This window comes from Capricornis sumatraensis, chromosome 2, assembly GCF_032405125.1.
Source record: "Capricornis sumatraensis isolate serow.1 chromosome 2, serow.2, whole genome shotgun sequence".
Taxonomy (NCBI): Eukaryota; Metazoa; Chordata; class Mammalia; order Artiodactyla; family Bovidae; genus Capricornis; species Capricornis sumatraensis.
In genome coordinates, this window is record NC_091070.1 from 164,303,248 (window position 1) to 164,310,992 (window position 7,745).

At 38.1% G+C, this 7,745-nt stretch overlaps 1 non-coding gene across 1 annotated transcript; it reads right to left on the reverse strand.

The window, feature by feature from the left end:
• Nucleotides 1-5,621: 5,621 nt before the first annotated feature.
• LOC138074692 (U6 spliceosomal RNA) lies at nt 5,622-5,726 on the reverse strand. Its single transcript, XR_011144515.1, has one exon. It is a non-coding gene; the product is annotated as a U6 spliceosomal RNA (small nuclear RNA).
• Between the last annotated feature and the right edge of the window lie 2,019 nt (nt 5,727-7,745).

A 7,745-nucleotide genomic window follows, 5' to 3' on the forward strand; every position in this document is an offset into this window, starting at 1 on the left:
GGAGAAGGATATAGCAACCTACTCCAGTATTTCCTGCCTGGAAAACCCTGTGTACAGAGAAGCCTGCCAAGCTATAGTCCATGGAGTCACAAAGAGCTGGACACGATTGAGCATTCACACGCTGGCACTGACTCGGTTTCAGTTTGCTTCTGTAGGCTTTCTAAGCATGGGATATTTCATCATAACTTCTTAAAGTATATGCTTCTTGTAATTATTATTTTAAGGAACCAGTTGATACCAATGTGGCTTACATATTTTTATGTTTCCCAAAGGCTTAACTGCATCAGCTAATGATGCACTTATTAGTACTTTATGATTCATTGCATGTTTTGAATTGCATAGTTTGTGTTAGAGAATCCATGGAAGATAAACTTGTCCTCAGAATACCTACATCACGGTGGTTAGATACCAGCAGCGTTAAAGTAATCTGACAAGGAGGCCAGTAGACTGGCTCTAATGCTTAGGTTGCCTATATAAACAAACTGAAACTTAAGCCAGAGTCAATTCCTATAAATGTCTCGAAGATAAAAAGAACAATCACAAACACCCACCTAAGCTTTCCCAAGTAATGTAACTACTTAAGATAAGCCAATGCTATCCATTTATTTTGCATTGTTTCTATTTTTTCTATAAAAACCTCATCTCCAGCTCCTTTCAGTAGAACACTCCTAATCACTTCTGGTTTGACATTGCCCAACTGGAATTGATTTTTTGCTCAAATAAATTATCAAAATTTGTAATATGCCTCAGTTTATCTGTTAACAGTGCAATCACCATATAATTTATCCAAACGAGAACATTCTTGAGAGTAAAAGGAATGCTTTTAATACTTACAATAGAAAGTATAGGACTGTTCTAGGAAAATGAGAAAAATGGTCACCACACATATTAGCAACCCATTATAATATGATACCCAGATAAAATAAGATGTGCGTATTTCTAGATGCACACATCTAGAAATTCTGGAGAGAGAACCTAAGGTCTTGTAGGATTAAAGGAACTAGAAAGCCAGACAGTAGTTACAGTACAGATAGATTCCACCCAACAATTGTTGCAATAGAGGAAGAGAGATCTCCATGTAGAACTGGGCTCAATTCTGAATATGGCAATGACAGGCAATGTGTTTTATAGTCAAAGGATAGGATGACGATTCAATAAATAGGAAACTACTAAGCAGAGACATCAAAGGAGGGTAGGAGAATTACTGCTAAGCTGACTTAACAGGATTCTTGGAGAAGAGAGGCCAGAGTGATTAGATGCCAGGGGTGGAAGATGAAGATTTGATCAGATACTGAGAGGGATAAGATACCAAGGGTGAATTATTCTCTCTAAACTTGCCTATGCAGGATTCTTGCTAAAATTGGGCTAGACAGGTCAACAGATTTAAGGGACCAAGATGTTGAGGTCTAACTGAGAAAAGGGTTCAGAGGAATCTTCTAAAATGTGAGCACAGAGAGAATCTTGATTAGCACAAACTTTTTGACATCCTCAGAAAGGCTTCAGTGATAGATCTTGGAGACTAGAATATGGGCATACAACAAAGAGGAGGAATGAGATGTTCAGGGTTTCAGTGTAAGTGCCTAGTTACAATTTCTTCCTAGTTTTCTTTCTTCCTTCTTTTCTTCCTTTTCTTCATCCTTTCTTCCTTTCCTCCTTCCATCTTTCATTTATTTCTTCCCATAATATTCATTGAACAGGCTATGAGGGATATAATAATAACTAATATACAATTAGCTCCTATCCTCAAGAAATTCACATTTTGGTTGGGTTCAAAATTACACAGTTGCAATTTCCTTATTTTTAAAATTACCTTTATAAAGAACTGCAAAATAATACTAAGTCTGATAGGAACCTGAACTCTTAGTCTTGGGAGGGATTTAATCAGGAAACTATTCTCTTGAGAAAGTGAGGTCGGCATTGTTATTGGTCAGATAATTAGAATTCAAAAACCCAAAACAAGGGGAAAAAGACTTTTAGCCAAAGGTCTCAGACAAAGCTACTGATATGAAATACACATTAAACATTAAAAAAATGATCAAAATGAATAGGAATGATAGACAAGAGGATATTTAGAAATGAGAAAATGGTGGGAGGATTCAGGTCATTGAAAGCAATTTGACTGCTTTAAGAATATTAATTTGATACCAAGATCAAAGTAAATTAGGGTAAGTAGACAATTGCACTCATCTCACACGCTAGTAAAGTAATGCTCAAAATTCTCCAAGCCAGGCTTCAGCAATACATGAACCATGAACTTCCAGATGTTCAAGCTGGTTTTAGAAAAGGCAGAGGAACCAGAGATCAAATTTCCAACATCTGCTGGATCATCGAAAAAGCAAGAGAGTTCTAGAGAAACATCTATTTCTGCTTTATTGACTATGCCAAAACCTTTGACTGTGTGGATCACAATAAACTGTGGAAATTTCTGAAAGAGATGGGAATACCAGACCACCTGACCTGCCTCTTGAGAAACCTAAATGCAGGTCAGGAAGCAACAGTTACAACTGGACATGGAACAACAGACTGGTTCCAAATAGGGAAAGGAGTACGTCAAGGCTGTATATTGTCACCCTGCTTATTTAACTTCTATACAGAGTACAGCATGAGAAACAGTGGGCTGGAAGAAGCACAAGCTGGAATCAAGATTGCCGGGAGAAATATCAATAACCTCAGATATGCAGATGACACCACCCTTATGGCAGAAAGTGAAGAGGAACTAAAAAGCCTCTTGATGAAAGTGAAAGAGAAGAGTGAAAAAGTTGGCTTAAAGCTCAACATTCAGAAAATTAAGATCAATGCATCTGGTCCCATCACTTCATAGGAAATAGATGGGGAAACAGTAGAAACATTGTCATACTTTATTTTGGGGGGCTCCAAAATCACTGCAGATGGTGATTGCAGCCATGAAATTAAAAGGCGCTTACTCCTCAGAAGAAAAGTTATGACCAACCTAGAGAGCATGTTGAAAAACAGAGACATTACTTTGCTGACTAAGGTCCATCTAGTCAAGGCTATGGTTTTTCCAGTGGTCGTGTATGGATGTGAGAGTAGGACTGTGAAGAAAGCTGAGCACCAAAGAATTGATACTTTTGAACTGTGGTGTTGGAGAAGACTGTTGAGAGTCCCTTGGACTGCAAGGAGATACAACCAATCCATTCTGAAGGAGATCAGCCCTGGGATTTCTTTGGAAGGAATGATGCTGAAGCTGAAACTGCAGTACTTTGGCCACCTCATGCGAAGAGTTGACTCATTGGAAAAGACTCTGATTCTGGGAGGGATTGGGGACAGGAGGAGAAGGGGATGACAGAGGATGAGATGGCTGGATGGCATCACGGACTCGATGAACGTGAGTCTGAGTGAACTCTGGGAGATGGTGATGGACAGGGAGGCCTGGCGTGCTGTGATTCATGGGATCACAAAGAGTCGGACACGACTGAGTGAGTGAACTGAACTGGACTAAGACTGAAACTGAGATAAATCTCAATATTTTGATGACTTAGCATGATTAAACAGTATTTTCCCTTGATATTAAAATTCCATGTGGTTGTAGGTGTTGGGGCATTATGTTGAGAGAGAGGAGAAGGGGGAAGTAGGAGGTCTGCTTAATGAAGTTATTCATGGACCCAGGCTCCTTTCTTTCCATAGCTCTACCCCTTTGTGCTCATAGTTACAATTGTTGGCATAAATGTCCAGCAACCGAGTGAGGAACAGGAGAGAACATGGAAGTTTGTGCATACATTTTACAGGCCATGTATTCTCCAGCCTCATTCCATTGGCCAGAACTCAATTACTGGTCTATACAAAGCTGAAGAAGAGGCTAAGAACTATAGTGTAGCTGTACTTACAGTGTGTAGGAGAAAAATAAGTTGCGTTTGGTGGGCATGTAGCATTCTTTGTGAGGACTGAAATCATGTGTTCCTACATTTGACCTGAACACTAAGAACAGAAACCATATCTACTGTTCATGTTAGCATGAGTCTGATGTTCTACTATATTTATGAACACTTTTTTACTGGTCCAGGAGTTTATTTATCAAATGGTTTGCTATTTCATTATAGACACTTTTTGAAAGATCTTTTAACTCTTCAATGGAAAGCATTAAGAGACAGTTGTGCCCTAAGAGTCTTTGAAAAATCCTCACTTTGCTATTTCTACCAATCCTGTACTACTTTAAAGTGGTGATATTTACCAATTTCCAACAACTTTTTACATGAAAAAAATCCGCCTTCAACCAAACTTTCAATTCTGAATTAATTTTGATCTTACCTTTCCTCTTCTAAGTTACTGCTATATCTTTAAAGAGATAATGATCTCTCCCTTACTACAGTAAAAAGTAAAATCTGCTTTGTGTTATAAACAATTTATGTTGGTGATATTTGCAGTAGCTAGCATTCAACATTTGTTGAATTAAAGCATTTTATTTATTTATGGTATAGAAGAATGTGGTCTGATTTGTGTGTGCTTTAAAGTCTTTGTGGTACAGTGTACTTTTTTTTAGAATTTTACTAAACATTTCCTCATTATTTTGTAGCTGTAGAAACTATAAATAAACAAATGACCAAATTTTAGGAGTTTAAAATCAAATCTTAGGGTATTGTATCTATCAGGATGATTTATAGTACCGAGCAAGTGGTCTTATAGAGTCAAAACATTTCTGAATTGTAGGGGTAGAGAAAGTATTTTCAAATTATACTTTCATCTGAGGGTGGGTAAGTAAAACATTTTATAACTCAAATCAATTCCAGAACTGACAAGCGACTAAAAAACAAAATGAACCAAATAAGTAAAAACCCAGAGACACAGCATAGGTAAACAGAATCTATTCCCTCAGAAGTTTTCCTAAGAGAGTACCACTTGAGGTAGAAATTATGCAGGGTACCTACTGAAGAACAATAAGCTATTTAACAAAGCTGCATAGATCTCTGTAGTAGGTGTATAATAGGGACATGTAAACCTATAGAAAAACAGCACTGTTGATTACTCTAGGTCAATTCTAACTTTAAGCAAAGATAGAGGTTGAATTTGAGTTTACTTTGTAGGTATTTCTTCAAAGAATTGACCATTCTAGTACAAATCATTGAAAGCAAACATATTGAACATTATTTATATCCAACCAAATGTTGTTTATGGGATTCACTTTATTTTATTATTTTTAAAATTTTAATTGGAGGTTAATTGTTTTACAATACTGTGTTCATTTCTCTCCTACCACAGCATGAATCAGCCACGTGCCTGCTGAATTGCTTCAGTCGTGTCCGATTCTTTGTGATCCCATGGACTGTAGAATGCTAGTCTTCCCTGTCCATGAGATTCTTCAGGCAAGAATACTTAAGTGGGTTGCCATGCCCTCCTACAGGGGATCTTCCCAATCCAGGGACTGAACCCTCATCTCATTTGTATCCTACATGGGTAGAAGGGTTCTTTATCACTAGCGCTACCAGGGAATCAGCCATAAGTATACTTATATCTTCTTCCTCTTGAGCCTCCCTCCCATCCCACCCCCATCCCACCCCTCTAGGTCCTCACAGATCACCCAGCTAAGCTCCCAGAAGCTCCCCACTAGCTATCTAATTACACACAGTAGTGTATATATGTCAATGCTCCTCTCTCAACCTGAACGTAGAAATATGGAAAACTTCACAAATTTGTGTGTCATCCATGTGTAGGGTCGATGCTTATCTTTTTTATATTGTTCCAATTTTTGTATATGTTCTGCCAAAGTGAGCATGGGACTTACTTGAGATCTAAGGATACACATAGGTTGAAAGTGAAATGAAGTACGAAGATATTTTATGTGAATAGCAATCCAAACCGAACAGGAGTCATTATACTAATGTAAGACAAAATAAACTTTAAGTTAAATTTTTTATAAGAGACAAGGACATTATAGGATGGCAAAAGGCTTAATTCACCAAAAAATATATATTTACACAGATATCAGTTCAGTTCAGTCACTCAGTCATGTCTGACTCTTTGCAACTTCATGGAGTTCAGCATGCTGGGCTTCCCTGTCCAGCACCAACTCCTGGAACTCGCTCAAACTCATGTCCATTGAGTCAGTGATGCCATCCAACCATCTCATCCTCTGTCATCCCCTTCTCCTCCTGCCTTCAATTTTTCCCATCATCAGGGTCTTTTCCAATGAGTGAGTTCTTTTCATCAGGTGGCCAAAGTATCAGAGTTTCAGCTTCAGAATCAGTCCTTCCAATGAATATGCAGGACTGATTTCCTGCACCAAAGTCAGACTTCCTAAAAATGGAAAACCAACATTGGTAGGAGTGAAGGGAGCAATATGAAAGTCTACAATCCTAGCAGAAGATTTCAGTACCCTACTTTAAATAGTAGATAGAACAACCAGATAGATGACCAATAAGTAAATAGGACATTTAACCCCAGATGAATTGGAAGTACATATATATTATATTCTGCCCAATAACAGCAGAATATTCACTCCTATCACATGCACATATAGCATTCTACAGGATAGAACACATGTTAAGCCACTAAACAAGTCTTAATAAATTTAATAAGATTAAAATCATGCAGCGTATCTTTTCCAATCATAGTAGAAACTAGGACTCAATAGCTAAAGGAAAATGAAAAAAACCCATAAAATGTGGAAATTAAGCAGAACACTTTTATATATAACCCATGGGTCAAAGAAGAAATCACAAGGGAAATTAGAAAATATCTTGAGACAAATAAAAATGAAAACATACTAAAACTTATGGCATATGGTGAAAATAATACCAAAGGGAAATTTGTAGCTATAACCATTCAAATAAAAAAGAAGAAACCCTCAAATCACGTTACTTTACACCTTAAGAAACTAGAAAAACAACAAGCTAAACCTAAAGTTTTAGCATCATTCCTTCCAAAGAACACCCAGGACTGATCTCCTTTAGAATGGACTGGTTGGATCTCCTTGCAGTCCAAGGGACTCTCAAGAGTCTTCTCCAACACCACAGTTCAAAAGCATCAATTCTTTGGTGCTCAACTTTCTTCACAGTCCTACTCTCACATCCATACATGACCACTGGAAAAACTATAGCCTTGACTAGACATACCTTTGTTGGCAAAGTAATGTTTCTGCTTTTCAATATCCTATCTAGGTTGGTCATAACTTTCCTTCCAAGGAGTAAGCATCTTTTACTTTCATGTCTGCAATCACCATCTGCAGTGATTTTGGAGCCCCCCAAAATATAATCTGACATTGTTTCCACTGTTTCTCCATCTATTTGCCATGATGTGATGGGACCAGATGCATTGATATTCGTTTTCTGAATGTTGATCTTTAAGCCAACTTTTTCACTCTTCTCTTTATGAAGAGGCTTTTTGGTTCCTCTTCACTTTCTGACACTTTCTGGTGTCATCTGCATATCTGACATTATTGATATTTCTCCTGGCAATCTTGATTCCAGCTTGTGCTTCTTCCAGCCCAGCATTTCTCATGATGTTTTCTGCATATAAGTTAAATAAGCAGGGTGACAATATACAGCCTTGACGTACTCCTTTTCCTATTTGGAGCCAGTCTTTGGAAGGAATGATGCTAAAGCTGTAACTCCACTACTTTGGCCACCTCATGTGAATAGTTGACTCATTGGAAAAGACTCTGATGCTGGGAGGGATTAGGGGCAGAAGGAGAAGGGGACGACAGAGGATGAGATGGCTGGATGGCATCACCAACTCGATGGACGTGAGTCTGAGAGAACTGCGGGAATTGGTGATGGACAGGGAGGCGTGGA